The following is a 23,665-nucleotide window of genomic DNA, read 5'->3' as shown; positions in this document are numbered from 1 at the left end:
TATGTACATATATAATATATGATATATAAATATATATGATACATATATATCATATAATTTAATTTTCTTCCTTCCTTTCTTTCTTCCTTCCTTCCTTTCTTTCTTTCTTTCATCTATATTTTCCTTACTAGTAAAATGTCTGAGCTTGGTCTCTTTAACTATAAACTTGGAAAGATGCTGATTTGAAACTGTAGCCACCCCCAAATGCCCCTTTGTTATGAAGTTTATTTCGACGGGGGTGGGAACAATTAAGGGCCAAAAGACACCAGAAGCAACTTTGACCTTCTCCCTAACTGCGTAAAAGAATTTGCATAGCAGGCCTGTTAGCGGAATAGAGCTGTCACCAGAGACATCAGCAGAGAGTATGGGCTCCGTGTGGTGGGGGAAATGCCTAAGGGTCAGAGTCCACGCTGGGTCCCACTGCAAACATTTACCAAACATTTGCCTTTCCATCTCCATGTGAATTGCCTTCCTCCCCTTCCAAGTCCCAAACCACTACGAGGATCATCCCCTTTTGCCTTTAGCTGAAGCTGGTATTTCAGGTGAGGGCTTCAGCCATTTTGGTGAGTTACTCTGTTTTCCTGGGTCTCTCCCGTGGACCCACGTCATTCAGCTTTTAATCTGTCTCTCGTCAATTTAATCCTTAGACCAACCAGAAGCACCAAGAAGGGTGGAGGAAAGCTTCTTCCTCCCCAGCTGAACAAGGATGAACCGCTGGTCTGGGACTTGAGTTCAGGCACTGGGAGGCCCCTCACAGTCTAACTTGTCACCTCATCTTTGTCCTGACAGCTGTCACCTCTCCCGCCCCTGATGAGAGAAGCCGAGACGAAGGGAGCCGTGCAGGTGTTCATTCAGGATGAGACAGGTGAGTCATATGACAAAACCAAATGAGGATCTGAGAGGGTGCTACTTGGGCTGGAATGGCATTGGGGCTCCAAAAACTGTGCCCGTGTACCCAGAGGGGCAGCCAGCCGCCAGGTTCCCTCACTGAGATGGGTTATATGGTAAGGAAGGCGGATTCACCTGAGCAGACCAGGTCCCACCTGGTGACGAAACAGCATCCCAAGGGCGCCGACTGTGCCCGCTGGGGTGTGTAGGTCTAAGAGGCAGAAGAGGCGGCCAGGGAGGCCTAGGTTGGAAGTGAATGAAGTTGGTCTGAAGAACACAGTCCCAGGGCTGGGAGACTCAGTCATTCAGAATGGCCTGCACCCTTGTCTGGGCCTCGGGAACAACCCCCAGGGGATAGGTCTCTTCTTGCTCAGCGATGCGAGCCCCTAGGGGGGTTTTCAGCAAGGACGCGATCACCATTACCTCCCTCCCTCTCGCCTTACCCAAAGCTCTTTGCCGTATTATAAATGGCACGTTATATGCCCTGCTATAAACTTTATAATCATATTAAGTATTTTACTTGTGAGACTATGCTACAGTACCTATTATAATAATAATAAATCTGGCTTAACGTTTATTATGCCCACAGGGTACCTAATTCCTTGGTAAACCTTTTCTCTTCTGTTATACTTTCTGTTTTGCCCTTCCCTAATTTTTGAAGCAAGGTGGCTGTATCACGGACTCCAGTATTAGTTAGAAATGTAATTTTCTTTAAGCATTTGGAAGATTACAGCTGATGACAGTGACTGATTTTTTTTTCCTGAAAATTAATATCTGCCATGGAATTGAATAATAGATAAGCACTAGATATTCATGATAAGAGCAGTGGAAACCTCGTGGTCAGAGGGAGAGCCTAGCTGAATGACTGACCACTCCTTTCCTGCCCACTGCCTCCCCAAATAAAGAACTTGGCTCCCTATTTTGTAAAACATCAACTTGACCCCCTAAGCAGTAGACTGGAACAGGAGTGGACCCCTGACCTAGGACCCAGAGAGAGGTTTAGTCCCTCTAGGGACTTACCCATAAGCGGGCTTACTCATGTAAGAGCAGAGGTGTGCTGGAAAAGCTGGAGAGAAGAGAGAGAATGACATGGACCTAAAAAATCAGAGCATCAGGAGGGAAAATGAGGGAGAAAAGAGTCCAGCCGCCTTCTTAGTGCCTGCTTCTCATCCTTTTCTAAGTCCGGCAGCGTTCAAATCCGCCCTGAGGTTTTGTGATACACCACTGAGTTCAAATAACCAAGTTCGTGCTTAAGCTAGCTTGAATTATTCATTTCATTTCAGTTATTTGCTGCCAAAGCAGCTTTAAGGAATTGAGTAAATATTCCAGCGAAGACTGCCATGACCACTGAGTGTTTGCTTCGGGGGGAGTGAGGGTGGGGTGTGGTGGGCCTAAGTCTCTGCCTCCCCGTTTCAGGCTGTCCCACTTATCACATCTTGTGCTTCAAAGTGTGTTTCCCCTTGAAGAGGCTCTTGAGAAGCACAGCCACTGACCTTGCGCTCCCCTAAGGAATTGGGGCCCAGGTATGTGAAACCTAAGAAAAACAACAGCTTTCTTTTCAAAATGTCACTGTTGCCTTTTGTTGTTGGAGCTGGAGCCTTGATTGCACTTTGGGGGCTGACACTTCTTTTGTTCTGGAAAAACACCCTGTAGGTTCTGCAAAGTTAAGGCCCAGATCCTGTGTTGTACTGGAAGCAAGGAGGCGCTGAATTGGTCTCCACAGTTTGGTCAAAAGTTGCCTCTCTCATGGATGAAACAGTGTCTCTGAGATTCTGGGTGAGGAGAGGCTGGCCGGTGATGACAGTGGAAGGAAAATACTTGCTTTACTTTTTGTTTGTGTTTTTCCCTACCGGGTGGTGGGCCAGAGCCTCTGACACCTACCTGCGTGGGTTTGAATCTCAGCTCTGACGTTCTTCAGTCAGGGCCCAGCCAGGAGTCAGAACCAGAACAGTTCCTTGACCGAGAGAATTGCACAGAAAGAATTATCAGTTAGGCTGAAAGTTGTTTACTAGGTGACCTAAAGGGTTTCACGGGGGTAGCAACCAAAAGAAGCAGCTATCACCTCTAGGGCTGAGGCCACAAAGAGAAGAGGTAGGAATAGTTAAAATTTAAATCGTTAAAGGAGGAGCCCCATGGAGATGGAAGTCAGACCTCTGAGGAGGGGCCACTGCTCAGCTGGTCTTGGGGTCTCTGAGTTGGAAGGAGGGGCCCGTGGTTCCCAGATTTCTGAAGAGGAGGTGCTGGTTGCCTATTGCTGGCATCTTGGGAGGTGGGGGCAAAAAGGGAAGGTGATTCTGTAAGATATGTGTGTGTGTGTGTGTGTGTGTGTTTGTACACATGTGTGTGTTATAACCCCCTTATGTCTCTACCCAGCTTTCAGCCAAAGGTTATTGTATGGTATGTGACAGCCTGGACTCAGCTCTGTTTTGGAATTCATGGCTGAATCAATGTCCGTGCTTTGGGCAACACACGATGGAGATCACTTGAGAAGGCTGATTCTAAGATAGCTAGAGGTGAACTGCCAAAGAGTACAGCTGAGAGGCAGGTCCACACCCAGGAGTTTGGGATTAGCAGACACAAACTACTATATATAAAAGAGATAAACAAAAAGGTCCTACTGGATAGCACAGGGAACTATATTTCAATATTTTGTAATAACCTATACTGGAAAAGAATATGAGAAAGAACATATATACTGCTGTTGCCATGAACCAGAAACTAACACAACATTGGAAATCAACTATACTTTAATTTTAAAAACCCAGAAAATACCAAGTTTAGCAAGGACATGAGGGAAAAATGCTATATCCAAAAGAATTATTCAACCAAATTTATTGACGCTGTCCTAGAAACAAAATTAAATAAGCATAGAATAAATTTTTTAAAATGAAAAAGAACCAAAAACCAAAAACCCCATGAAGCAATTTTGCTATCGATATGGGAAAATGCTAATATGATATTGTGCAAAAAAAGAGGCACACAAAATTGCATGTGTAGAGTGATCTCAGAATCACCCACAAGAAAACTTAATGAGTGTGTATTAAAATGTTAATATGATTAACTTTGGATTGCAGAATTGTATATATATAATAAGACTATATTATTTTTGTTATTAGAGTTTAAGTCAAAAGAGAAAGAAAAAAGAGGCTTTGGGCATTCTGGTAGCAGGAAAAATGTGAAACATACTAACATATAACTGCTGTGGTAATTTTCAGGAAGAAGAGGCAGTTTTCCTCCAATTAAATTCTATGAGAATTTTTTTCATGTGGAAATTTCATAAAGAGAAAATAAATATCATCTCCAGTGCCTGTGTATAGATTTATACTTATATTAGAAGTAAAATAATTCATATTATTAGAACACTCAGAATAATTTACATTATTTGTTTTTTTTGTAATGGCCTTTCATAAAAACCAAGAGCATCATTGAGAGTGAACGTCAGTGAAGGGTAATTCTGGGAGGAACCACACTGCAATAAATAGGTAGATTTTTGTGTGGCTAACCTGGTCCAAGAATAGATCCTGGAGAAGAATTGACTTAACCGAGGTCACAGAAGATGTTAATGTCAGAGCCAGAATTAGACCTTGTGACTTGATTTTTCAGCCTGACCGTGCTACCTATCCCCCTGCCTGGCCCTAAAGAAGAAATGTGTAGCTGACTTCAGTTTCTATGATCAGCATACATTATTGACTTGAATCCCTTATCCCAAATGTCCTGTCAATGTATACTCACCCACTTTCCCCCTCCTTACATCAAACTACTTTTTAATTTCAAACCCTATCTTTCTTTGGATGAGTGTGTGTTTGTGTGTATATATGTATGTGTGTGTACTTGTATGTTTGTGTATTTGTGTCTCTTAGACTGACAAGACTTAAAGAGATTCGGATAATATTCTATATCCACATTTTAGCCCCGATAGGCCAAACTACCAACACTTGTCCTTCAATGATTAATGGAGAGAAATTATGTTATAACTGATGGGAAATTTATAAGATGCTTTTAATATAATTAAAAGTAATGTCTCTATTGGCTCTTAACTCTTCCCCAAGCCTAGAATTGGCTTCTTTCCAGAACTAACACATTTCATCCAACAACTGGAGATCACATTTTAAGAAAAAGAAAAAAAACTTTCCATCTTTGAATTCATACTTGAGTGACCAGAGTATAGTTTGTGAAATTTAATATTAGGTTATTCTATCATGAAAGAATTACTGAGTTGCTCTGAGTAATATTTTCATGAAGTCCGGGAATGTTTTAAAGCAGGAAGAAGCACACAGTTTCATCTAAACCTGTCTCATTTTACAGATGAGGAAACTGAATCTAGGGAGGTTACACTATGTCTAACCCACTAATCCCGTGATTTTCCTTTTTTCCCCTTCATTCTTTCATTTGAAAAATAATTTTTGAGCATCTGTTATGTATCAGATGATGCAGTGCCTCCTAAAGATTTAAAAACCAAAAACCTTGATTCATAAGAAACCAGGGGAGGTTTAAGAAATAAGAAACCAGGGGAGGTGTAGCATGTGTTAATGAACATTAGTCTATTATAGCATATGTTGCATTGTTAATGTTATATTCCTGGAGTTATAAAAGATGAGGGAGTAGTGAAATTTGCCTGGGAATTCAGGAAACTTTTCTAGAATGGATGACGTTTTATCTGGGCCTTGAAAGATAAGCAGGAATACACCTGCTTCAGAAACAAGGGAAGAGTATTCAAGGCAGAAGGAAATGAGAGGCATAGGATAGGTTTGTACTTATTTGGGGGATACCAAGGACTGGCTTAATCTGTAGGGAGTGATTCAGGGTCAGATCGAATAGGTCAGCTCTGACGTCGTTGGGGAAGGCTTTGTAGAGTCAGCTGAGTTCTCTAAGCTTTATTCTGCAGGTAATGGGACTCTGTTGCATAATGTTAGGCAAGGAAATGACACTTTACACTTTCACATGGGTCTACATTTAAGAGGAATAACTGGTAGCACTGTAGAGGATGGACTGGAGGAGAAAGGACAGCTAAAGTCCAGTTCAGATGAAAATGATGAGATAATGAACTTGGCCAATAGGGGGGGTGTGCCCTTCAAAGAAGGAGGAGATATTTATGAGCTTAAAATTGTTTTGAAGGTTAGAGTCATGGTGATGCTGTATAACTAGGCTATGACATACATGGAAAGGGTAGTAGGGGAAAAGCTTGCATGCAGTGTTAGAGATATTCAGCTTACCCGTGATGGAACATTGAAAGAGAAGATACACAGGAAGTAATTGAAAATCTGTGTCTTAAGCTCAGAAGAAAAGTCTGGGCTGGTGTTATTGATTTTGGAGTCATTAAAGAAGGTGAGAGTTGAGTAAAGAGAAGAAGGAAAGAAAAGTCTAAGAACAGAACTCTGGGGGATGGATGGAAGAGAGGAACTAGTATAAGATGTGGTTAGAAAGAATTATTTGTGTGGTAGGAAGACAATGAAGGGAACAGCGTTGTAGAAATCGTGTTAGTCATGATGCTTTCAGCTGCTATTAACAAACTCAAAATGACTATCATGATCAAGTAGATTTATCTGCTCAGTTAACGACAATAACATCCCAAAACGCCAGAGGTAAGTAGAACAGAGAGCTGGTGTTTTAGTGACAAATCCAGCTCCATTTCTCTCTGACTGTCTCGGAAATGTCCTCCTCTGGGTGGTGGGTTCATCACTGGACTGCTAGGAAGATGGCTGTGGCAGTTTCAGATTTCCCATCCATGTACAACCAAGGACTTTTTTCCTCCCTTTTTTCTATCTCAAAAGGGAGGAAACTTCTTTTCCAAATTCCCATCAGTCTTGCAGTTACCTTTCATTGGATTGACATACCTATTCTTGAGCCAATCTCTCTGGCCAGTGGAATTCCATATCCTGGTTGCATTATGCTTGGGTTTCTGAACTGATCACTAGCATAGAATATAGAGATTGGACTGACCCTCATTGATTCCTTTTTTGTCCCACAAAGTGCAAGCCTGCTGAAACCAAAGAAGGTGAGGTGGAATGGGTGTTAGGCAAGTGGATGCCTGTTAAGAAAACCAAGGGAGGAGAGAGTGTCAGAATGAAGGAGTGGTCATTCATATCAAAAATTGCAGAGCAAGTAGGATAGATATGATAAAGAGATCATTAAATCTGTCAATTATGTGGTCGTTGATGACCTTTGGATCACCTTTCCAAGAAGCACTTGGGAAGCTCTTGCAGAATACTTTTTGAAGGAGTGTGAGAGCAGAGGAGAGAGATAGGAAGAGTTAAATCAATTGCAATTCAATGATGCATATAAATTCATTTGCAAATATTATTTTATTGATAAGCTTGCATCAATTCGCTCCTTCCTAGGTTGAAAGAAGGAGGGAAATTAATCCTATAATGTGAAAAGAGTGTGACAAGTTTGTGAACAAAACCAAGAGCATATAAACAAAGAGAGAGTGATAAATGTTGGTGGCATGGTGAAAGGTGACCACTAAAAATGTGAGAGATGGGATTTCCATCAACATTTCATTGGGCTCAGAATCATGCCATATTTTTGGTATGTTTTGTTTGGTTAGTTTTTTTTTTTTTCTGCAATGAGAAACGGATAGGTTTAATTTACAGGGTCAGCCTTAGCAATATTACATGCACTTTGTAATTGCAGCATAATTACATTAAAAGGCAAAGGCAACTTTCTTCAAGTATGGCCAGCCACTCAGAGGACTGGTCTAGGAAAGCAATAGGGCACATTTAGTCAGTGTCAGGCCATAGCGTTTGTAGATTTCCAATACTCAGTCAAAGCATAAAATAAGTTTTCAAACCCTAAGAGCAACAAGAATTTAATGTTATTAATTCTGTGATAATAATAATAATATTAAATACATCCTTATGTGGCTGATAGGTGCCTTTCAGCTTTTAGGGAAAGTAATTCTAATAATGGTTCCCATTGCATTTTCACTTGTACATATAGCACTTTTCACAATTCATTCAATTTTTCTCCCCAAGTCATAATAATCCTGTGAATTGAGAATAGGTGATATTATCTTTATTTTTAAATGGGAAACAGACTCCTAGAAGAGTTGCTGAGTGACTAGCTGAAAGTTACCAGTTATCTCGTTGCAGCAGTTGCAGAGTGAATGGGGAGATATCAAGACATGCAGATTGGGACTCAAGGCAACGTGATGTTAGGACCATGTTGAAGCTGGGAGAGGTAAATTCTTGGATAGACTTTCACTCAGAGAGGACTACATGGACTGGGGTGAGGGTTGCTCTTCCAAGTATTGGTAGATAGCTGGACAAATGATTGACCCAGGTTCAGGCCAAGGGTGAAAATGTGCAGAAGGTTCATTTCACAGGGTGCCAAATTGGGGAATGATTTAAAAGAGAGTTCTAACATACCCTCTCCTTTCAGCACAAGGATGCCAAGGCCCAGAGAACTATGAGCTGGGTGAGAGGCAAGGTCTTCCCGGCTAGCCCACTAACCTAGCTTACTGCTTTCTCCACTACTATCTCCACTATTTCTCCTGAATCCCACCTTGGAGTCCTCAAGAGAAAGAGGTGGTGTGGTTCAGAAGCTCATCTCCCATCAAAATTCAGAGGATGGGGAAGAGTTGTTTCCCTATTGCCAAGGGAACAATTGTTCTGGTCAAGTAACAGCATAAAGGGTACTAAAGTAAAGTGAAAGAGTCAAAGCCAGAAGGAGGATATCTCAACGTATTACTTGCTACAGACACTCTTGATGAATCACGGAGCTAGGCATTGGGACGTATCCTATGTTCTCTGCAAAGATACTGAAATATTTGGAAATCTTCTGCAGTGTTGCTGTAATTTGTCTTGATTTGGGGAGAGACAGTCAAATTTTTAAAATTTCGGATACTTTCCAGTAATAGATAAGTCTCTTTGGGGGTTGGGGGTGGGGCCGGGAATGCAACTTCTGGCTGACTTATTTCCATTACAGCAAGACACAAATAGCCTTGTTTATTATTAGTCATAGTGATTACACTATTCATAATCTGTTTTCCCACAAGAACAGTATTGCAATGATGAATGACAACATATATATAGAACAAAACGAATTTATTGCAGAATGCATTTCCAGTGACGTGAACAAGAAATTAGGTCTGCAATATGTTTGAGCTGTGCTGGGCAACTCCAGTTGTGCCCCAAAAACTCACCTTTGAAGGAGAAGACTGAGCAGGCACATTTCTAACTGATATTAGATTGCAAGCTCCCCTCTCCAAAGACAGGTCCGTGTCTTGTTCATTTATTTAATCACTCAGAACTGTATCATATCACACAACGAAATAAATGTAGAGTAGAATATGAGGAAATGAACGTGATTTTTTTATTATGATTTCCCCCCATCACAATGACTAACGACTTATCAATACATTGAGTGCTTACTGTATGTTAGAATCTCTTCGAAGTGCTTCACATGTTTTAACTCAGTAATCCTCATCATTAATAGGTGAATATTAGCACCCCCACTGAATATACAAAGAAAACTCAGCACAAAGAGATTGTGTAATTTGCAAGATTAAATAACACAACTAAATAAATTGTTGATCTAGGATTTAATCCCAGGCATGCTGACTATAGATGCTGCTACCTTAATCACTACACGTTCCAGCTTCCTGTGCGTGTGTGCATGTGCGTGTGTGTGTGAGGGTATATTTTCCTCCAAATTTATAATAACATACTACTATAATTTAATTTATGAGCTTCCTTTTTCTCATTGAATTAGGTTGCAAATATTAAATTCTTACTTTTGTATTTTACTCCATTGATGTCTATTTCTTCTTGTGTAAGTACCATGCCATAGCTCCATAAAATATTTTAATATTTGCTTGTACCATCCCTTCTCATTTCTCTTATATTTCAAACAATTTTTTCTATTTCTCCACATTATTCTATCTTTCCTTTTTTGTTTTCAGTGTATTATCTTGACTCGGGAAAAACTCTTCTTCCTCCCGAGTATGGAGACCTTGGGCCAGGAGCATTTCTTTAAAATGATTCAGGAAGTGTGAAGGCCAGGATGGACTCTGAGGCCAATAACCTTTGGATGGGAATAGAGGTGTGGGGTGTTAGGTGTATGTGATGAGCTGGGGTCTTATCACTCCAACCTGCCCTATTCAGTTATGTGTGTGTCTGTACACACACACACACACACACACACGCACACACACACACACACACACACACACACACGAATTTTCTGGGCTTCATTTGACATCTTCTCTGGATCCAGGAAGGGGGAAGGAGTTTTGAGAGCAATTATTTTAGTTCACAAAATAGTTACTCTGGGTTGAGGGGACCTGATTGTTCTCTGGGCTAATATGTCCTTGAAAAGATGGTAGCAAATATGAAGAGGCCAATGAAATGGTAGAAAAATTATTCCGAGTGTTTCAATTATCTTTCTTTTTTAAAAAAAATTATTTATTTATTTATTTTTGGCTGTGTTGGGTCTTTGTTGCTGTGCACAGGCTTTCTCTAGTTGCAGTGAGTGGGGGGCTACCCTTTGTTGAGGTGCGTGGGCTTCTCATCGCAGTGGCTTCTCTCGTTGTAGAGCACAGGTGCTAGGTATGCAAGCTCAGTGGTTGTGGCTCGCGGGCTCAGTAGTTGTGGCACGTGGGCTTAGTTGCTCTGCGGCATGTGGGATCTTCCTGGACCAGGGGTCAAATCCGTGTCCCCTGCATTGGCAGGCGGATTCTCAACCACTGCGTCACCAGGGAAGTCCCTCAATTATCTTTCTTATGGGATAAGGCTTGGTGATACTCAGCAGAGTCTTCTTGCAGTTTGGGGACTGTGGGTGGGAAAGATTGGTTTGGGGGAAGGGAGGTGGGTGTATCTTCTGTTTTGATGGTAATAAGTACAATTTATTGCATGCTTACTATATGCTAGCTATATGCTAGTCTAAGAGCTCTACATACTTTATGTCTTTGTGTCCACCCAATTCTGTAAAGTAGGTAGTGCAATCTTCTTTTCACAGATGAAGAAGCAGATAACCAGATTAGCTGGGTGACATAACTCATCAGAGTATTACAACAGGTAATTCAGACCTGGGTTAAAATCTAAAGTCTTGTGTGTGTGTGTGTGTGTGTGTGTGTGTGTGTGTGTGTGTGTGTGTGTGGTATGCGGGTCTCTCACTGTTGTGGCCTCTCCCGTTGCAGAGCACAGGCTCCGGACGTGCAGGCTGAGCGGCCATGGCTCACGGGCCCAGCCGCTCCGCGGCATGTGGGATCTTCCCTGACCGGGGCATGAACCCGTGTCCCCTGCATCAGCAGGCGGACTCTCAACCACTGTGCCACCAGGGAAGCCCTACAATCTGGCCTCTGCTTAAATATGAGCCTCATCTTGTGCCACCTAAATTCAACCACACAGGATTTTTTTCCAGTTCATTTTTAAAAATAATTAATTAATTAATTTGGTTGCACTGGGTCTTAGTTGTGGCAGGTGGGCTCCTTAGGTGCGGCTCACAGGCTCCTTAATTGTGGCATGCAAACTCTTAGTTACAGCATGCATGTCGGATCTAGTTCCCTGACCAGGGATTGCACCCGGACCCCCTGCATTGGGAGTGTGGAGTCTTAACCACTGTGGCACCAGGGAAATCTCTCCAGTTCCTTATATATGTCTTGTCTGCGAGACATTAAGGCAGAGGCATTGCTTGCTATGTATTCCCCGAAGCATTTCCTTTTCTTCCCAAGCACACAGAAAACTTCCTTTCTCAGCCTCCCCTGGGATTTCAGTGGGACCATATGACCAACAGGATGGGAGTAGAAATGATGTGCAACATTCCCAGGCCTGGCCCCTAAAGCATTTCACATCTTTGACTCTGTTTTCTGCTCCCCGTCTGCACAGCCGGGTAGTAGAACTTCAAGATGAGCTCCTGCTTCACTACTTGGACAAGAGCCACCCAGGTCAGCTGCTCAAAGAGCTGTGATATGAGAGAGAAACTTTTGTTGGATAACTAGCTGAGATTTTGGAGTGGTTTTTTTTTTTTACAGCATCTAGTATTACTAATGTAACTAAATCACTTGCTCTAGACTAGAGGTTGGCAAACTTGTTTTTGGTACAAGGCCGGGTAGTAAATATTTTAGGCTTCCCAGGCCACACATTCTCTTCTGTAGCAACTCGACTCTGGTGTTGCAGTGAGACAATGGCCTTAGATCATAGGTAAGTGAATAGGCACGGCTGGGTTCCAATAAAACTTTATTTACAAAAACAGGCTGTGGCCCCACTTGGCCTGTGGACAACGGTATACCAAACCCTCTAAAGGACTAGAACAGCATGCTGTTCTCTGTTTCAACTTCTCTTTCCCTATCACTCCCAGACTCTACCTACCCTTTGCCTGGCTACACTGTTACAACTTCAGTTCCATAGGAGGATGTTTCTACCCCCCCCCATATGTCTGTTCCCCCCTCCAATTAGGTCAGGACCCATCATCCTATGTTCCCACAGTGGCCACCTCAACTTTCTTTTTCATAATAAGCCTTCCATGTCCAATGATTTTCACTGTCTTTTCTGCCTTACTATGCCAAGAGCTTCAGGAGAAAAAGAAGCTATTTCTACTTCATTCCCTGATTTATCTCTAGAACCCAGCCCAGGCCCTGAGCCAGAGTCTATGCTGTAAATACTTGCTGAGTCAATGGGCAATTCACTGCCTTCAATGATGAACCACTTCCTTCAATGTAGAGAACTTGTGGAGACTTATCCTTCCTCTCCCGTCCCTCTCCTCTCCCTCGTCCCTCTCCTCTCCCTCCTTGTGCCTCAGTCCTTGGGCTTAATACAGCTAAAAGGAAACCAAACCCACAAGCACCGTTTCATAGTCACACTCTTGAATGGAGAAAATACCACAGAGACATTTACCCTCAGGCATATTTCTTTGGTGTAAATACTGACCTTGTCTTCACCTCAGGCAACATTTCTTCTTCAAGACCATAAAGCGTGGGATGTCTTCTCATAAAAGTCGATCTCTGTCACAACTCTGAAAGCTTATTCCATCTCGAGCCCCATCAGTGGGAAGAGGCTATTTCTGAAATTCTGTGATCACATCACCCCAACACCTATAAATCTGAAAAGCTTTCCAACTTTCCTCAATATTGTAGATACTAGGTGAGTGGACCACTGCACAAGATCAGATACAGTTTCACCATACACGAAAAGAGAGGAGAGGAGAACAGGGATTCTATTTTCAGGATAAAGAATAAATACAAGAAATAATGACAGCTTAGAACAGCACAAGATCAAAAAGATATGTAACAGAAAGTCAAGTAAGATGAGTTTGTAGTTCTGTTAAGTGTGTGGTTTGAGCTGATAAACTGTCAAACAACCAAGCAAACAAAAAACTCTGGGAGTTGGAGAGCTCAAACACTGTCACGGGCACATTCACAGTGCAGCTAAATTTACCAGGGCTACGAGCTGAGTGGTGAGCAGTGCTTGTGGGTTCCCCATGGGTTCCCAATGGCATCTGTGAACCTAGGAAGGGAAAGACAAGTTTGCCCATCTGGAAAGAGTCCTAAGGCATTTTACGCAAAAGGTGGCCTCAGCTTCCTCTTTCCTTATCACGGGGTCAGGAGGAGCATCAATAGGAGCTTGTGCAGGTGAGTGAGTCAGGGAAGAGTAGAGATGGGCAGCGTTAGAGCCTAAAGAAGTCTTGCAGGGCTTGTAGCCATTTTCGTCTTTCAGTCTAAGAAGGTGTTTTAGAAATAGCTTAAGTATAATATCTTTTGGGGGATAAAACAAAATCAGTACTGATTTTCATACAGGAAAGCTGCACAGGTCCTCGGTTGGGAGTTTATGAAAGACTGTCTGGCCCCAATTCATTTACAGAAATGAACCCCTCACCCGGCCCCCTCACCTCCCTGCATATCTGGTTTCTTAATAGCAGCTGGAATCTTTACCTCTGAGAAGGAAGATAATCAAAGCCTTCTAACTACATGATCATCAGCCTGCCCCCAGAACCCAGCTCATCGTAATGTGCCATAAATATTTGCAGAATTTATGAATGAATGCTGTTGGCTGACTGATGGAATGAATGGATGAAAGCGGGCTGTCAAAGAAAGCTCCGATAACGCTGGCCCCAAGTCACTCCTCTTCCCTCTTTCTGATACCATCTCCCACTTCCACAACGATCGTCTGTCAAGTGGCTTTATAGTAAACGCAACCACTAGCACTTATGCAGCACTTTCCACTCCTTATTTATTTATTTATTTTGCGGTACGCGGGCCTCTCACTGTTGTGGCCTCTCCCGTTGCGGAGCACAGGCTCCGGACGCGCAGGCGCAGCGGCCACGGCTCACGGGCCCAGCCGCTCCGCGGCACGTGGGATCCTCCCGGACCGGGGCACGAACCCGCGTCCCCTGCATCGGCAGGCGGACTCTCAACCACTGCGCCACCAGGGAAGCCCACACGCCTTATTTTAAGTGAGCCTCTGGCCTCAGTTTTCCTGGGTGATTTGCATGTGCTCATGTTGACCCAGGTGTCAGTCAACAAGTAATCGCTACCTTCACCCTCCTGTGAGTGGGACACCTGTGTGATGGCGACTCTGCTCAGCACTCCAAAGACACAGGAAAAGCTGTCATGTTTTGAACGTTGATAACTGAATACAGAGACCTCGGCCAGTTGCTTTTAAAAAGCAAGGCTTTGAATTATGCCTTCTGATGGAATTCAGTGTAATCATTAGGATAAGCAAACACATCAGGCCTTCAATATATATGCTGAGCCAAATGTAATAAAGGAAGAAAGAGACTTTTTTCCCCTCCACTCTGTCATTTTGTTTTGCAACTCTAAGCGTTACTGCATGCTCCAGTTCTCCAGAATAACACTTAATTCTTTAGCTAAAACGCTGTATCAGACATATTTCAAGCTAATTATTTGGCATTATAAGATTATATTCTGTTCTCTAATAGCTTTGCAACATAGAGAGCCTCAGTGATTTCCAAAGATTAAAATATATGATAAAAGACAACGATTAGGGACTTCCCTGGTGGCTCAGCTGTTAAGAATCCGCCTGCCAATGCAGGGAACACGGGTTCGATCCCTGGTCCAGGAAGATCCCATATGCTGCGGAGCAACTAAGCCCGTGTGCCACAACTACTGAGACTGCGCTCTAGAGCCCGTGAGCCACAACTACTGAGCCCACGGGCCACAACTACTGAAGCTCGCACACGTAGAGCCCGTGCTCCGCAACAAGAGAAACCCCCACAATGAGAAGCCCGCGCACTGCAACGAAGAGTAGCGCCTGCTTGCCACAACTAGAGAAAGCCTGCGTGCAGCAACGAAGACCCAACGCAGCCAAAAATAAATAAATTTTAAAAATAAATAAAATTTTAAAAATAGTTTAAAAAAAAGGTAAGACAACGATTACCAGGCTGGGTTACCTGGGCTTATTGCTGTGCGGGACTGAAGCTCTGCTTTGGGCAAATCTTCTTATGCCCTGCTGCACGGATACTGGTTCTCCTAATTAAGCTGTCATGTTATTTTCTTTCTTACCTTTTAAGAACCAAGTTTATTATTTTTCGATTATGGCAAATTTAGAGAACATCACACAGTAAATATAAAAATGAAAAAGCCACACTCCTCCCTTCCCACCAGTATTAATTCAAACTGCACATATTTACTGACTATCTGCTATGTGTCTGGCACTGTTCTAGGCACTGATACTTTTGTGAATTTCCAAATACCCATTTCAGCTGAAATTAAGAGGATCTCTGTGTAAAATGTCCTTTAATGAAAATGTAACTAGGTGACGCTTGTCTTTAGTCCTCTGTCCCTTTATTCTTGGCCTCAGTCCTTCCAAAACTCACTTCCTTCTCTACTTTTCAGAAATTCCCTTCCCAGCACATTAGGACTCTGGAGTCCTGTCCTCTTGATGCTGACATAAAACTTGCGTTCATGAATAATTCTGATAAGAGTTCATGACAAGCTAAAACTGAATCTGGTAGTTCCTGGATTTTGGGGGCACAATAAAGGCAGTTTTTCCATTGAAAAATAAACGAGCATGTTGTTTACTTCTGCTAATACTGCATGAGCTAAACAAAACAGGAACTTGCTGGGAATTTCTATCAGTCTTTGATGTATAAAAGGAAGAACTATTATTACATAACTACAGTTTGATAAACAAAATCTTTGCAAACAATATAACCAAGTGGTAAAGGTAAAAGCTCATCCCCTTAATGCAATTTCTGGCACAGAACTGAAGGTGGATGTGAGGGTTCCCTGGTCCCTGGTAAGCAGGTTCCTACTGCCGTTTATAGGTAGTGCTGGTCTTGCCTGAACATTTTGTATCTTCCATTGCAGTAGAAAGAGCGGGGAGCAAGCTGAGTGTGGCAAGGGGGATTGTTAATGACTTGCTTTCCCGGATGCCGTGCCTGGCCCTGACAACGTGGAAACCGACCCAATGTGCTTAAAGGATGTCAGTCATCCTGCTGAGAGCTGACCCCAAAGCTTGTCCATTCTATAGCTCCAGAGCCTTCTTTGGGTGTTTGGAGGATTGAGCTGCTCAGAGATCAAACAGAAGAGCCCTTCCTCCAGAATTTGAATATCAAGATTTTTCTCTAAAGAGATTTTTCTTCTGGGCTTCTCTGGGCTGCTATTAATTTGCAACCCAACTGAGTGGGTTAAAAATGTCTTTTGATCACATAACTTGTGGTCATCAGAACACTGGTGGCATTCAACCACAAAGGGAGACCGGGGAGGGAGGGAGGAATCTCAAAATGACCTTGGTGACAAAAGGAACTTCCTCAGTGAAGCATGTATCTCAGGCGAGGGTATCACACAATGAGGGAACTGTGACCAGCTGACATTTCATCTGTGAGTCGCTGCTCAAGTATTTGGAGAGGATGCATTGATCCCACTCTCCTGGAAACCCCCAAAAGCTCTCATAAAATGCCTGCTTTCATTTAGCTTTTGTTAAAACAACTAAAATACCCTTCTCATAATTGTTGGGACATCGCAACAACATAGCCCTTTCTTCCCCGGCTTGCAACTCAAACAAATATTGCTTCATTTATTTCTTGCGGGTTCCCCGGCCTCCTACCAATGTCAATGACTTTTCACATTGAAAGGCATTTCCCAGGACTCCCTGAGGGTGGCAGTATTGTTCATGAGTCAGTGACTAGTCCTCGAAATTAGGCGCTTGCTAGGGAAATGATTTAACGAGCAAGGCTTTACGCTACCAAAATGAGCAAGTAGATAATGAGGGATGAGCATTTGTTTGAGCCCATGATATAACTAATGCCCCAGAGCCATCCACTCCAATGTGTATATGAAGTGCAAAAATAAAGGATGAAACCGAAAATGCTCTTTAACAGAAATGTATGGATGAGAGTGGCAATGCAAATACTATTTCAAATAGGCTCAGTTCCAGATAATTACTTAATACGAGCTTACTGCCCACAATGTTTTAGGGTCTATGAGTTATCCACAGACAGCTGGCTGGGCAAATTCAGATGATGTCATTTCACCAGGAATTTTCCAGGAGGAGACAAGCTGCTATTGCTCTCATCCAACTTAACTCTCCAAGAATTTGCAATCCATGTGGCTTATTAGTAAACACCCTATTGTCCTTTGAGCTAAGTCATTTGAAGGTCATGTAGCAAGAATGCTCTACCAAGATATTTCACATGTATGCTTATGTGAATAAAGCTTCTCAGAATGATCCAGAGTGGAATTGAGCAATTACAATTCAGTGAAACTCACTGGTAATTTTAAATGAGAAAAAAGTCATTACCCTTAGTATTGACAGGAAAGGGGGCATCCATTTCTGGGCACAGTCAAAAATCAGTCACTGCCTGTAATCTTGATGCCCGTGATCGTGTTTAGATATACCTGGTGATGACATCATAGTGTCACTTGGGAACTTGGTAAATGATTGATGTCAGACCCTGAGTGGAAATTTCAAGAGGATACATTGCTAGTAGATGAAAGGGCAAAGCTGCAGTTGAGTTTCTACAAATAGGTCAGGGGTGTGAGGAAAACCCCTCAGTATGGAAAGCTGGGAATCCAGGTCTTCCCAGAAGACTTCAGTTTGGGAATTCCCAGACTTTAGTTGAGTCACTTCTACCTTTTATTGTGTGTGGTCATTGGGGTTTTCCAGTTTTCTAGAACTCTGAGAGAGAGGAGGCACAGATGACTCTATTTGTATTTAAGTGACTAAATGTGGCAGCCTAAATTTTTCCCCTTTGCATTGCTTGATACATCAGTTAGTTGCCTGAAATTGTGTTCCACATCAATACCAGCCATTTACTGAGTCACCCAAGAACTCTACTTCCTGGATACCATTGGTAATATATATTTTAAAAATTATTTTATTTTACTCTTTTTTTAAAAAAAAAATTTATTTATTTTTGGCTATGTTGGGTCTTCATTTCTGTGCGAGGGCTTTCTCTAGTTGCGGCAAGCGGGGGCCACTCTTCATCGCGGTGCGCGGGCCTCTCACTGTCGCGGCTTCTCTTGTTGCGGAGCACAAGCTCCAGACGCGCAGTCTCAGTAGTTGTGGCTCGCGGGCCTACTTGCTCCGCGGCATGTGGGATCTTCCCAGACCAGGGCTCGAACCCATGTCCCCTGAATCGGCAGGCAGATTCTCAACCACTGCGCCACCAGGGAAGCCCCCATTGGTAATAATTTAGGAAAAGTTTTCCAGAAAGGAGTGCCATTTATAGAAAAATCCAAGTTAATAAATATCTTATATTTACGGAGTGGCTACTAAATGCCAGATACTGTTCTAGGCGCTTTATATGTGTTAACTCATTTAATCCTCATACCATGATGTGAGGTGGGTACTCACATTATTTTTTGTGAGGCAAGGAGATGAAGGCTCAAAGGAGCTCAGCTTGCCCAAAGCCAAGACCAATAAGGGGCAGAGCTGGGACCCTTCTCAGAGGAGAGAGCAGATAAATTTATGAAACAACCATTGAATGGGCTTGTGAACTTATGAAATGCTCTTTAACTTGTGATTTTAGGTTGAAAGAGGATGGTTGGTTAACTTGGTGATATCATGGTGTTGACTGTGGCACAATCTCAGATAAAATCCCTGGCTTGAAGCCCACCGTTCTGAAAATGTGCATTGGCCAAAAGGGGAGCAGATGGTATGAACGCTGATGGGCTGGGATTAAACCAGATTACGCAGGGAAAAGGAATATCATCTTTTTTCCTTTAGAGGACAGTGTAGGAAGCCCTGTACCTAGAGATGACCAATTGATTTAATGGCTGTCGCCCCTGTGGCCCAACTCTCCACCAGTGAGCTCATTGCCCAACGCTGTGCCTTCTTAGTGCCAGAGCTGCTGCTTCTGCCATTACTGGTGTCCCTGCGTCCCCAACAGAGTTCCCAAAACGTACCAGATTTCTGCTTGCTTCCCACACATGAGCCGTGGAAGATATGCATGTACCCAACCATGGACCACACAGCTGGGTGGGTAATTCCTTGAAGGGGAGGAATGGGGAAATAGGTGCCAGCCACCTGATATGTAAACAAGAAAAGACCCCACGACTTTTAAAGAGATACCTTCTAGGTCAGTTGAAGGTCAGTCTACAGCTTAGTAGACTGTCCTTTCCTGGGCGCCGCCATCGCCTCCGTGGTATCCAGCGATCGCTGGCTTGCCAGCCAACCTTCAAGGACCAATCCGGAAATCAAGGTTGGGACTATGCCAGCAGAGATTCCTACTGGTTTCTTTAGTTAGATTTAGTTATTTTACGGTAACTGTGGCACTGGGGGACTCTCACTCAAACTCATTGGTCGGTCTACGCGTGGACTATGCAATTGCAAGCAAGCAGGGGCAGGGGGGACGTCAGAGCTCCGTGGGGCTTCAGACAGTAAGGATGGTCTGGGACAGGCCTCTGCTGTTACAACCATTTTTGACATCACAAGTATGTGCAAGTTATACCAGAAAGTTAATATTGTAAATGTAGCGAAGCAACACAGGGCCTAAATTGGCATTCTCAGCATAGCACTTGTATAGGAAGCACCTGGGAGATTTGTTACAAATTCAGATCTCTGAGTGACACTCATTGAATCGGGGATGCAATCCCTTAGCATACAGGCAGAAATCAGGAGAGCTGGTTCACGATTTGAAGGGAGCTGTGGTTCTCAAAATGTAGTCCTCAGACCAACGGTATAAGCACCACCAGGGAGCTTGTTAGAGATACAAATTCTTGAGTCCTACTTTAGACCTACTGATCAGAAACTGGGTATTGGGCCTAGCAAGCTGTGCTTACCAAGCCCTCCAAGGGATTCTGATGTATTTGCTAACGTTCGGGAACCACTGGAGTAGAGAGTTCGCTGTAGGCCTATAATGACACAAATCAGCTGTTGAATCAGAAACATGAGGGGATGGGGCTCTGGGATCTGTGTGTTTATCATGCTTCCCTGGTGATTCTGTTGTATACTTGTTTGAGAACAGCTGATCTAGAACAAAAGCTTTCTTCTTCGTGTGTCTTTTGCCAAGGCACTTCCCCACTGTCTCCAAGGCTAAGAACCAGATCCTTCCCCTGGTTACTAAAAACCTGCCTACCTGGGAAAAGGGCAGGACAGAGACACCGTTCTGTATATCCTTTACAAGCTTGGTGTGGATACATATATATAAGTGTGTGCATGTGTGTAAGTATATACGTGTGTGCAAACATTCAAAATAATGATCAACCTCTGCCCAAAAGACTAGTATGCCTAAAAATTAACCACTTCCTCCTTCAATTTATTACACGGCCCAAAATGTTACCAATTAGAGGTATATTTGGGTTAACAAGCATCTTTTCAAATTCAGATATGAAAGTATGAAAGGAAAATTTCTACCCTGAGAACTCTGGCCCCTTTAAATGCACATGGCACTTCCCTCCAAGTGATGGGGAAACTATGTCAAAACTCACCGTGGCTATTGGTACCGGTGACTCCTTTCTTCTGGGCTTGTCTTCCTTCTCTCTGTCTGCTCACTAGCATCCTCTTTGCTTATTGCCTCCCCCAGCTCCTCCTCCCATTTTGACTCTGAATCTTAGTTTTGTTTTGTTTTGCGGTACGCGTGCCTTTCACTGCTGTGGCCTCTCCCGTTGCGGAGCACAGGCTCCGGATGCGCAGGCTCAGCGGCCATGGCTCACGGGCCCAGCCGCTCCGCGGCATGTGGGATCCTCCCGGACCGGGGCACGAACCCGCGTCCCCTGCATCGGCAGGCAGACTCTCAACCACTCTGCCATCAGCGAAGCCCTGAATCTTAGTTTTTACTTTTCTTTTGGCTACTAAATTTTAGTTCTGTTTGTTGATGTTGTTTTGTTGTGGTGGTGGTTTTGCCATAATATTCTGAATTAGAAATTGATTCCCTTTGGGACAAGACTTCAAAAATTGCTTATCTGTTTCACATGCTGAGACTATGGATATGAAACTCCGTTCTCACTCAGGTGTAGGCAGGTTGGGTTGACTGGTGGTTTTTTTGTTTGTTTATTTTTTTAACATCTTTATTGGAGTATAATTGCTTTACAATGGTGTGTTAGTTTCTGCTTTATAACAAAGTGATTCAGCTATACACATACATATATCCCCATATCCCCTCCGTCTTGTGTCTCCCTCCCACCCTCCCTATCCCACCCCTCTAGGTGGTCACAAAGCACAGAGGTGAACTCCCTGTGCTATGCGGCTGCTTCCCACTAGCTATCTATTTTACGTTTGGGAGTGTATATAAGTCCATGCCACTCTCTCACTTCGTTACAGTCAGGGAGCCAAACCACTTCAGTGATGCCAGGGACTGCTTTATTAGACCTTACCCATTTATCAATATTTATTCTACCCTTTTCAGAATAAACATCATGCTTGCTGACAAAGCATTCTAATGCAAAATCCAAACTGAGTTCTTTTCTCCTCGCTGTCACCTGTCAATACTACATCAGTAGCCCAGGTGGCTGATAAATATATTTCTTGTTATTTGATTTACTTTCAATATAACAGCAACCAAAAAAAGGTGTGTTTGCTCTCTTAGCGTGGTTGACATTTCTCAGCTATTTGAGAGTTTCAGATACTTTAATTTCATTCTCAGAGATTCAAGCCAGTTCGTTCTCTTTTCTTTGCATGTGGTCTCCCCCCCCACCCCACCCCGCACTGCCTTTTGCATATGCCTCCTGGAATTTGAGTTTCTAGAGACTTCATTGTTCAAGGAAGTCTCTTTTCTGCTCTTTTCTCTCGTTCTCTTTAGCTATGCCTTCTCTTTGTTTCTTATTGAGATCATTTGCAATTTTATGGTCGAGATACAATTTTTAAAAATTTGTCCACTCTCATGAATCATCTTCACCTTCGTCACGTCAGGCATGACGTAAGGCGGGGGGAGGTACTTGGAGTTTTCTTCTGCATCCAGCTTGTTTTCTCAAGTGCATTTGAAATGAGGTTAAGAGGCACATATCCTTCCACACAAAAAATGAAAAATTAGTAGAAATGGGGCTTTAAAAGCCTCCCAGAAATTCATTAGTTGATTAAAAATAACTAATGGCATTTCAATATAGTTTTAAGGAAAAGGTTTGAAAACCTCAGATTTCAGAAACCACCTGGTTCCATCCATGACGTTAGGCCCTGCCTAACCCCAACCCTGCTTTGCTGCCAGCAGTACTAACCTGCTCCCTCCTGACAACTCTGTCCCTAGGATTTGTTTCCCTGTTTCCGATTTCAGTGCTTTATTGGAACGAAAGCCGGTCCCTGATCCCAGGCAGTCCCTGGAACCATGATGCTCCGCATGTAATTTCTGAAATACCCTTTCTGAGCTGCCCCTACCTTTCAGCATCTTTCATATCGCCCCGAAGGATGTGCTTTGTTTCCAACTCAGGCACGTGCATCTGATGAAACCACCCCGGTGGCCGACAGTCCCGCCCCTGCCCCATCTCCGTCTTGGTGTCTTGACATCAGTCTAGATTTGTCTGTAGTTCACTATCCTCAAAGAAAGTGAATATTCCGATGTTAGGCCGCTTCAGACTCACTGAAGAGTTCTCAATGCATGGAGTTTCAGAAGGAAGGAACATTTACTCGCCTTTGGAATCAACATAAAATCATTTTTCTCTAAAAAAGTTTAAAAGAAATCAGTGACTATATTCAGGTTCTAGGCATTTGACGGGATTTACAGTTTTTCACAACACTGAGCTGATAAACTTGTCCACGGGAAAAAGAATATAGTAAAATAATAGAAGTTCCTTCTTTGCTGGATGCAATATCAAATATCGAGTTTGGGTGAGATTCTGGTCTTCTTGCCGAATATTTTTATCAGTAAAACTGATTACCAAATGCAATTTGAATATCCCAGGAACTAGACTTACATTTAAAAATTTCATAGCGGTCCCTTCTTTCCATTTTAGAGGGGAAGAAACTGAAGTTTGGGGAGGTAATTGGAATGAGGTCCTCCAGCTAGTAACTTCTAGACCTAGAAAGTAGGGTGATTAGCCATTTCAGTTAGACTGAGATTTTCCAGGATTTAGCACTCAAAATGCCACGTCCTGAGAAACCCTCAGTTCCATGCAAAACGGAATAAGTGGTCATGCTACAATTGAGCCCACAATAAACTTCTGAAGCCCATGTTTTCTTTTCCTTTAACTGTGAACCTATTTTGCATCTCCTGAGTTCTGCAATATTCCTATGAAACACTTCAATATTCCTATAAAACAGTGATTATCTTTTTAGTTCCTTTGTGGTCTACCAGTGAATTTTAAGACCATTCACCTTTGACGTACCAGGACTTTTTCATAACTTACTACTTTCTTCTTTGTCTAACTTCCTGCTGAGTCAAAACACTTAATATCCCTAAAATATCCCCTTTAATATGAGTAGCCTTATACTGATGAAGAGTTGCTTTC

At 42.9% G+C, this 23,665-nt stretch overlaps 1 protein-coding gene across 9 annotated transcripts in view; it reads left to right on the top strand.

Annotated features, from left to right (window-relative positions):
* Positions 1–23,665, top strand: part of FUT10 (fucosyltransferase 10) — a 434,768-nt gene that overhangs the window by 115,036 nt on the left and 296,067 nt on the right. For 8 of the 9 annotated variants that reach the window (XR_010838419.1, XR_010838420.1, XR_010838423.1 and 5 more), the window contains 2 exons: positions 790–865; positions 2,305–2,411. The gene's annotated coding sequence lies outside the window, so the exon portion shown is untranslated. Of the gene's footprint in view, positions 1–789; positions 866–2,304; positions 2,412–8,268; positions 8,483–23,665 lie in introns of those variants that run through there. The other variant, XR_010838421.1, reaches the window with a different exon arrangement.

The sequence above is a fragment of the Kogia breviceps genome, chromosome 20, assembly GCF_026419965.1.
Source record: "Kogia breviceps isolate mKogBre1 chromosome 20, mKogBre1 haplotype 1, whole genome shotgun sequence".
NCBI lineage: Eukaryota > Metazoa > Chordata > Mammalia > Artiodactyla > Physeteridae > Kogia > Kogia breviceps.
This window is presented reverse-complemented; position numbering and strand designations above follow the sequence as displayed.